This window comes from Phoenix dactylifera, chromosome 1 (assembly GCF_051530095.1).
Source record: "Phoenix dactylifera cultivar Ajwa chromosome 1, Ajwa_hap1_PhDact_Kaust_v1.1, whole genome shotgun sequence".
Classification (NCBI taxonomy): Eukaryota; Viridiplantae; Streptophyta; class Magnoliopsida; order Arecales; family Arecaceae; genus Phoenix; species Phoenix dactylifera.
In genome coordinates, this window is record NC_143190.1 from 53653517 (window position 1) to 53662422 (window position 8906).

The 8906-nt window shown below is 37.7% G+C and overlaps 1 long non-coding RNA gene across 1 annotated transcript; it reads right to left on the minus strand.

The window, feature by feature from the left end:
* Positions 1–1881: 1881 nt before the first annotated feature.
* On the minus strand, positions 1882–4408 carry LOC149768750 (uncharacterized). Its single transcript, XR_016396560.1, has 3 exons — positions 4269–4408; positions 2252–2329; positions 1882–2018 (listed from the first exon to the last, which is right to left on the minus strand). It is a non-coding gene; the product is annotated as an uncharacterized LOC149768750 (long non-coding RNA).
* Positions 4409–8906: the final 4498 nt, after the last annotated feature.

Sequence of the window (8906 nt, forward strand, 5' to 3'; positions counted from 1 at the left end):
TTGCTATGCAGAAATTATCCCTGCTAGATCTTTTGCCTGAACCACTGCTTGCCCTCTCGTGATGCAGAACCATCACTACTAGCTCTTTTGCCGTAAATTTGAAGCAAATACAGAAAATTTTGGCACCCAAGAGAAGGTCTTCAGACAAAAATTTCCGCTTAATATATAGATCTATCCATATGGGTAAATTCCAGACAGACACAAGACAGTTACAAAAGGGTGGATCATCAGAATTACAAAACAAAAACAGGGGAAAAGTCTGGTCTACCAAGTTAAGCTCCTGAAATACCCCTCCAAGGCCCCACCTGTATTAAAAAGACCAAACTCCTATAGCTAAGATTAGGGAAAGTCCATACCTCAACAAGGGCCATTGCAAGAGGTGAGAAAACACCTTTTGTAATCAAACATATGGTGTTATGGTTATGGAAAGCTACTATTCCTTCGAGGGATTATGGAAAACTCCCATTCCTTCGAGGGTGAAACTCTTCCTTGACTTTTTTTTTTTTTGAAGAATAACTCATCTCCGACTTGTTACTCTTGAGAAAAACTTCTAACTGTAGATAATTTAGCCAAAAGAGAGTGGGCAGTCCCTCCTTCCTACCTTCTTTAGCGGGTGGACAAAATTTTGCCTCCATATTTTCAGTAAGAAATTATAAGACTGATCTTATCCTTCTCAATGCACGAAGGACAGAGTGCTACACTAGCCTCTGTTCAATTATGCAATGTTTCGCAATATTGTGTATCTACGATCAGGAAAAGTGACGAAATTTTTTTTTTTTTTGGCCTATCAAATCATGTTGGTAAAAGTTCTCTACGATTTGGGTCAGTATCCAGTCCACCATCCAACACAGTATTACAGTAGCCCCAGCTTTTTTGTTTTCCTCTCAAATATGCAGGAGAGCAAAACACGTCCAGAACATATATGCCATCTCAAATATACCATGATGATTACTTCAGAAACATGATTTGAAGTTCAGCAACATGTTTCAAGGAGCATAGTCTAGTCTCATACACTGAATATACAAACTTATAATAAAGCTTGTAGTTTTCGTGGACTTAACTTTACAACTCTGAGGCAAAATTATTTATATCCTTGATTGGATCTTGTTTTACTTACAGGTTCCCAAAATACAAGGGTCTCATGCAATACGACAAATACAATGGTGTCCCGGATCGGACTGCAAAACATCTAAAGACAGTCTCCGAGGTTGCAGGATTTTATTTTCTTTTGGTAAGGACTATACATTGCATGACACTAAACACCGGAAAACACAGCCATCTCTGTCCATATACAAAATGTCCAGCAACTAATGAGGGAAGTGAGACTGTAGGAATTGATAATCTTGATGGACTGTTGTTGATCAAAAGTAACGCTCAAGTTCTGCTTGATCGAGCGTCTAACAGTGACTCACATTTGACACATGCCATAAACTTTACTGCTTCAGGGAGGAAATAATATTAATTGGATTTCTGCGACCACATTAAGAAACAAAAGTTTGAAATCATTTTTTTTCTTTAATGAATAGTATTTTTTTTTCCCTTTAAAGAATGTCTCAGAGATGAAAAAAGATGCAAGTGATGAGGCAGGAAGAATTTGGTGGACTAAAAATCAACACTCAAATTACTTGAGCATCAAATTTATGAATACAAATTAATAGCGGTTATCAAAATGTTACCAAAACGATTGCCACTTAAAGACTGTATCCATGAAAATCCATCAAACATAATCTCACATTATTCTATGAATCATGAACAAATATTCTTTTACATATTGGTAGAGTACCTTTTCGTTAGCAGCACTGTGGGTCAAGTCTTTGCTAGGAAGAGAGAAAATTGTGCAAAACCTTATTATTTTCTTTCCCATTTACTGTGGCATCAGCTACTGGAATATATCCTCCAAGCAGAGCATCGCTCTTCTTCTAAACCTATTCATGATCACAGCATACGACAGATCACAAGCTAGCCTTGTTCTTGGTATCTGTCCAAAGACCATGACGACGTGGAGGCACCGTACAAACCTGGATTATTCTTTCTCAATGCAAATTAACTAACTTCCAGATCAAGTAAATACTGCTAATGAAAGAAAATAGACAATGAAACACTAATATTTCATCAAAAAGAAGGAAAAACAGCTTATCAAGATAATATGCACAGGTAGGAATTTTAATGCAAGGGCAAGCTTTGTCCTTACAATATATTTTGTATTCAGAGTAGAGAGTCCCATTTAAACAGGAATTTATTAAAAGAGTACCTGTAATATCAGCAATTGACTCCTAGATCCCTCGCTGGCATTGTCTTTTATATGCAGCACAGCTATCTGATCGTTAACCTAGAATCAGAAGTTGAATCCCATCCAAGTCAGAGAAATGTATGCCAATGCAAGAGACTATGGTATGACTCCTGCACTTCTTGGTAGTGAAGTTCTGCACCCTACACAATATAACTAACTAAATTCCAAAAACAAAGATGTGACAGTTTTTACTCGACCTATGCCTGTGGTACAGATGAACCATGCAAAGAAAAGCTTGTTATGGATCACAAGGCTACCGAACAATTGCTATTTATCGAGGGACAAACCAATAAAGTCTAACAACATCTTTTATTAGATAAATATTATAAATGAATAAAACAACTAAGTGAATGCCTTTGCTTTGAATAAAATAGGCTGATAGTGGTAGCTATGATGAACTCAGAATCCACACATCATGACATCCACGACTCTGGAATAGTGATGTATTTCTAGATTTTCTTAGGTGATTCATACTATACATTTCTTACCGGTAAGTCAGTTGCACTTGCACATCAGGTGGATCAAACTAGGTTCATCTTAAATTCTATATGGGAGAAAACCATATGTGCTAGATATAAATCCTTTTTCTGAAATTATATATTCAACAAATTATTTCAAAAACTTACAAGTCTAAATCTCTTATTTTTATAATCTAGTGGTGTGTTGCTAGGACAACAACGATACTTCAAAAAGCTTTCATAAAAAATTCGCAAACTAATACATAGGCTTAGATTACTCATTTAAGTTGATAGCCAACTATACTCAGGCAAGTCAAAATGTTTCACATATTTAGCATATGAATATTACTATAGACTCAAGAAATTAGAGACTAAGAAATAAATATCCTTGTAATGAGCAATATGCAGAGCACGCTGAATGAGATTATAGGGTAGCATTGAAAAATGAATTGAACAACTTAATACATCAGAAAGACTTAATCCTACGATTATTGGGAAATCTGATGTCTTGATCAATAAGTTAACTGATAAATGAATTAGCAGTTCAATGGTATAGAATTGTTAGTTGCTGCTTTAACAACGAAATATGGTTTACAAAATCTACATCTCAGAGCGTTTGGTATTGTTTTATGTCCTTTTTTTGTATGCAAAGAAGTTGACCATTTACTCATTGTGGATAAAAAAGGCAGCCTAGTGCATAAGGCTCCCACTAGTGTAGGATCTAGAGAGGATTATATGTACGCAGCCTTGCTCCCGCATGCAGAGAGGTTGTTTTCATGTTTTAAAGTCATGACCTCCAGGTTACAATAGAGCAACCTTACCATTGTGCCAAGGCTCACCCTCTATTCACCCATTATTGATGCAAATTAATAATACATAAACATTCTCAAAGCATCACGATCAACCATAAGCATTCATCAGTAGATTTTTGTATGCAAGAAGTTTATGCAATTCTGCTTATGTGCACCAATAGAAAACTTATAAATGCAATTCCATAATGCCAATTCTCTGGAATCTTTGTGGTCATCTAAAGGGTTTTGAGCAAGTATGTGCATCAATGTGCCAAAGGGGAAAATGCATTAATTCTATTCCTTTTATTTGAGAAAGGACAACTCTCTTGAACCTTCGAGATCATGCAAGATATGTCAAATTATTATGTGCATTTAAAATCGAATAATCTCGAAACTGCAAAAAAAAAATGTTTTTAAGAACTATGTGCATCATGAATGTATGCTACAAAGAAAAAAAATATATAAATGCAATTTCTTTTACTTAAACCTTCAAGATCACTTACAAAATTTTGAATCATTATGTTATTTAAAATTGAATAATCTTGAAACTGCAAGAAAATATAAGGTTGTGAACAACTGCACGCATAATAAATGTACTGCAAAGGAAATACATAAATGCTCGAATCTTCAAGATCATGCAAGAGATCGCGATCCATTATGAGCATTTAAAATCAAACAACTCGAAACTGCGAGGAAACGCTATAAAAGCAATGGCTAGAGAAGCCTTACCTGTAACCTATTAAGTTAATCAACAAAGGGAAGATGCTGAAGCCAGATGCTGCCCCAACCTGGAGGGCAGGCATCCCAATTTCTGAAGCCCTTCAATTTGATTCCAACCAGCCTCTTATGTTTTGTCCAATACCACCCTTACCTAATGTTTTGAGCCCACAAATCCACCTCCTCCCCCAATAGAACAGAGAGACACCCCTCAGCAGTCTCATCCATCCGATCCCCCTCTACCTGACAGCCTCCAATGGCCCATGGCAATGAATTACAATGAGAGTGCACATGGACCACCTGGCTAGGAGATCCGAGCGCCACCCAACTCCGACAATATGCATGGGGTGCATGACCGCTAGAGCAGCCCAGAGAAGGGCTGTGGGCGTACTGACCCTTCTCCTCCAACAAGGATTCAAGACCAAGAGGAAAGGGGCATACAGAGAGTTCGGTAACGCCATGAGTTGGGATGCTCAGCAAGGACGTAATCATATCTTTATCAGCCTCCTTGATTTGGAGAGCCAACTGCAGATCGTCTTCTACTATATCTCCTGACATGAAGGTTTGACATTCTTTTTGTTCCTTCACCTTCGCTTCTTGTAGATGCCTCTTGTTCTCCTTTTTCATATGTATATTATGAAGCTTGGGCTATTCTTCTTATTTCTAATGTGCTTAAAAAAACATTTCAGGGAAACAAGAGGGATCAAAGATCAAAGAAAGGGAGATTGTAGAAGGGGAAACAGATAGAAGTTGTGGTGGTTGCCGGTGCTTGAGATGGAGGAAACCAGGATCAAGACGATGCTAAAGACTGGAAAGGGAAGAGACAAAAACAATTGATGGGACAAGGACTTATTTTAATTAAAAATCTCTTGGGTAGCCCCAAATTATTTGTGAGTCCGTTAGCTAGCTTTGTAACTTGTAATAGAGCATTTGGTGAAAAAGACCATTGTATTATTTCTAACACAGACTCAGATTCGCTCATATTTGTACTTCTTGGAATTCACACTGTATCAAAATTATACAAGTAGTCCCTGTTTGGTCCATAAATTACTTATGAATGCCCAAGTTTCAATTGCGGACTTGACTTTACATGGAAATATGTTGAAGATATAAATTATCTATATGATCCCTAATTGGTTGACTCGGGGAGTTTTTTGTAGATGGCTTTGACCCATCATCAACCAACAAAAGCTTGAGATAGGTATTCGGATATTTAAACGAATATTTTTTTTTTGTGAATATGGTAGGATAAATATATCTTATTTCAGGGAGGAGGATTTTAATTGGTTTGAATGTATTAAAAGAAAAAAAAGGAGGAATGCAAGCTTAAATCAGAAATTTCAATCAGAACAAATCAATCAACTAAATTTCAGCCTTTATGTGTCCCTTTGACTGACAACGATGGAGACAGCTAAATTTCCGATATTTGAACTGAACACTATGGATAATTTCAGATCATGGCACAAAAACCTGAAAGTTGAAACCAAATACTCTTATGTTTTGCTGGTAGATGGCATACATTAAGATCATTTTGAAATCATTTTAGCAGTTTTATCAACACATACATATATCTGAATATACAAAAGAGTAGTGTTACAGCAGTACCCCAACCACTCTTTGGTTTATGCAATTTTATAGTTGCAGATTAAGCCATGAATTCAGAAGTTTCATTGAAGCATGTTGCTTAGGCATTGAAAAAAATGTTCATCTCTAATATCAGAACACTAGGCTCTTACTTACATTAGCTCATCTAAGACTTCTAGATTGTATCAAACTGAGGCATGTGGCTGATTGTTCCTTTGGGGGATGTAAGCAACATCTAAGAGAAAGAGCAACAGCTCCACTTCATCAGGAAACTTTTCAAAGTATTGGTGGGAATTAACTCTTTTTGAAGCTCCAATTCCATTAGGAAAACACCAAAGCGACCTGCTCCAGAGACTGGATTGTGGAGGATCCTTATGGTAGCAATATGTTACCCTCTGCTTTATGTTTCTCTCATTGACTCCCAAGGATTCAATATGCTCTGTTTTGAGGACTATGCTATATAGCATGGTTTTCTTCTTCTTTGATACTGGGGAAGAGTTTTCTACCCCCATGCCCTACCCTATACCCAACCCCCTCCAACCCTCTTCGAAAGGTCTCTAGGCAAACTGAACCTAACATTTACTGAACTTGAGTAACTGGGGCCAAATGGAGGGTCAACACCCTGCGAAATTGAAGCCCTGTCCCTTCTAAGTGCCTTGTGTTCTGTAATATTTTATATCTGAAAATTTTGGGAATTTAGGCAGTTTCTTATAGATGAGGCATGTTAGTCTCCTACTAGTCATGTTCTAGATGTTTGCTTCATCACACTACAGAATAATCATATGGTTGATCAGCCCTTTCCACTTAAGCGATGAGGGAAAAAATGAAGTCTTCACATTCAAATAATATAGCATCTTGAAGTACTTGTATAATAAGCAACAACACTCAAAAACTAAATTTTTATCACTTTGCACTGCGAACCCTCCTGACTTGCTAAAGTTTCACAGCGAAACAAATTAAATATGCTTGATTTTGAGGACTAAGCTATATAGGATGGTGTTATTTTTTATCTGAAACTAATGTGGATTTAGGCACTTTCTTACTGCTTGGGCATGTTAATCTCATACTGGTCATATTTTACATGTTTGCCTCATCAATCTCCAGATTGATCAATCGGTTAATCAGCCCTTGCCACTTCAGAGAGGAGGGAAAATAAAATCTTGACATTCAAATAATATAGCATCTTGGAATACTTGTATAATAGGCGACAAAAACCCAAACAGAATTTCCATCATTTGGCATTGATCGGAACCCTCATGATTTGCTAAAGATTCACAACATAACCCAACATGATTGCATGAAATCAGGGTCGGCAGAACCTTCCCAAACCGGGCAGTTCGGATCGTACCGAGCCGTCTCGGCGGCTGACCGGGACGGTTCCAGTAACGAAAACGAAACCCATTGTCGGAGGGGGAGAAGGAGAAGGAAAGAGAGGAAAAGAAAGCGAGCGGGGGAGGGAGGAAAAGGGAGAGGAAGGAAGAGAGAGGGAGGTGGAGGCCGGCAGGCCGCATGGAGCCCTCCTCCGCCCGGGTCGCTGGCCACCGCCGGCCTCTGCCACCCTCCTCTCTCCCTCCCTCTCTCCCCATTCTCTCTCTCTCTTTTTCTCTCTCCTGTTCACCCTCTCCCCCACCTCCTTTACTGTGTTGGTACAGGGCCGGCACGGAATGGTATAAGGGCGTACCATTCTGTGCCTCCAGGCTGCCGGTCCAGGCCCCGGTTCCGGTACAACAAACCCTGCATTAGATACTCTTTGGGGGCACTATGCTTTGAACAAGATGCCCTGGGATGTAAAGCGTGATTGACAAAATTATTCTTGTAGCTTAATTCTAAACTAAAAATACAAATCATGCATTAAAAGTTTTTTCAGAACATAGTTTTTTGAAAGGGAAAAGGTAACGAGATAATAAGGTGGAACTACCTGGCTAGTACATAGATCTCAAAGAGAGCCTAATCAATATATAAAAATATGCAGTAATAAATCCTTCAAAGTAACTTTTAATCATGTATGATTATATCCTCCTAGTTTTGCACATGCAAGAAGAAAACAGTATAAATTGAAATCTTATTGGACTAACTGTTTAGAAAATGAATGTCCAATTGTGGTTGCATTTCTGCAATAAATAGATCATGCAATTACAAAATTAACAAATACAAGCAATAAGGTTGATGACCAGAAATATTGCTGACATGAAAATGTTTCATGAAAATGCATGTATAAGTAGAATCAGAATGCATATAATTGCAAGATTACACTGAACATTCTAGAAGCAAATCACTAATATATGAACATTCCAGAAGCATCAAGAACAAATATACACACATATCAACACTTAATATAGGATGGGAATTTACCAACTCTATCGATAAAACCCAATGGAAAAATAATAAATACCATTTTATTTATTCAAGACATGAAATATTTTGATCAATTATTTTCAGCACAAATGTGTCACAATAGATAATATATAGATGGTGCTGCAATGGAAAATACTAAATGCACTTCCATTTATGCATGAAATAGCCAATTCTCTCAAACCTTCATGATCATGCAAGAGATTTGAAACTGTTTACATCAAAATTTGAATAATCTCAAAACTGTAGGATAACACTATAAAGGGATAGGCTAAGATATACTAGGAACCCAATAAGTTCATATACATATATACAATTCCTTCTATGCACGAAACTGCCAATTCTCTCGAACCTTCATGATAATGCAAGAGATTTCAAACCATTTGCACATTAAAAATTGAAGAATCTCGAAAATGTAGGAAAACACTATAAAAGCATAGGCTGAGGAAGCCATACCTATAACCTAATAAGTTCATTGGAGATGGGGAGATGCCAGAGACAAATTACCACAGCACCCTGGTGGGCAAGTACTGCTATGTTTGAAGCTCTTGAATATGATCCCTTCCACCCTTTAATGGTTTGTCCCATACCAACCATACCTAATTATGGAAGCACCCAACCTTGCCTCCTCCTATTGCCTGAGAAACTATGTGGCCTCTCCATGTAGGATAAGCCAATGGTTTGCTCCTCTGCAACATCCCTCAACCCACAGGT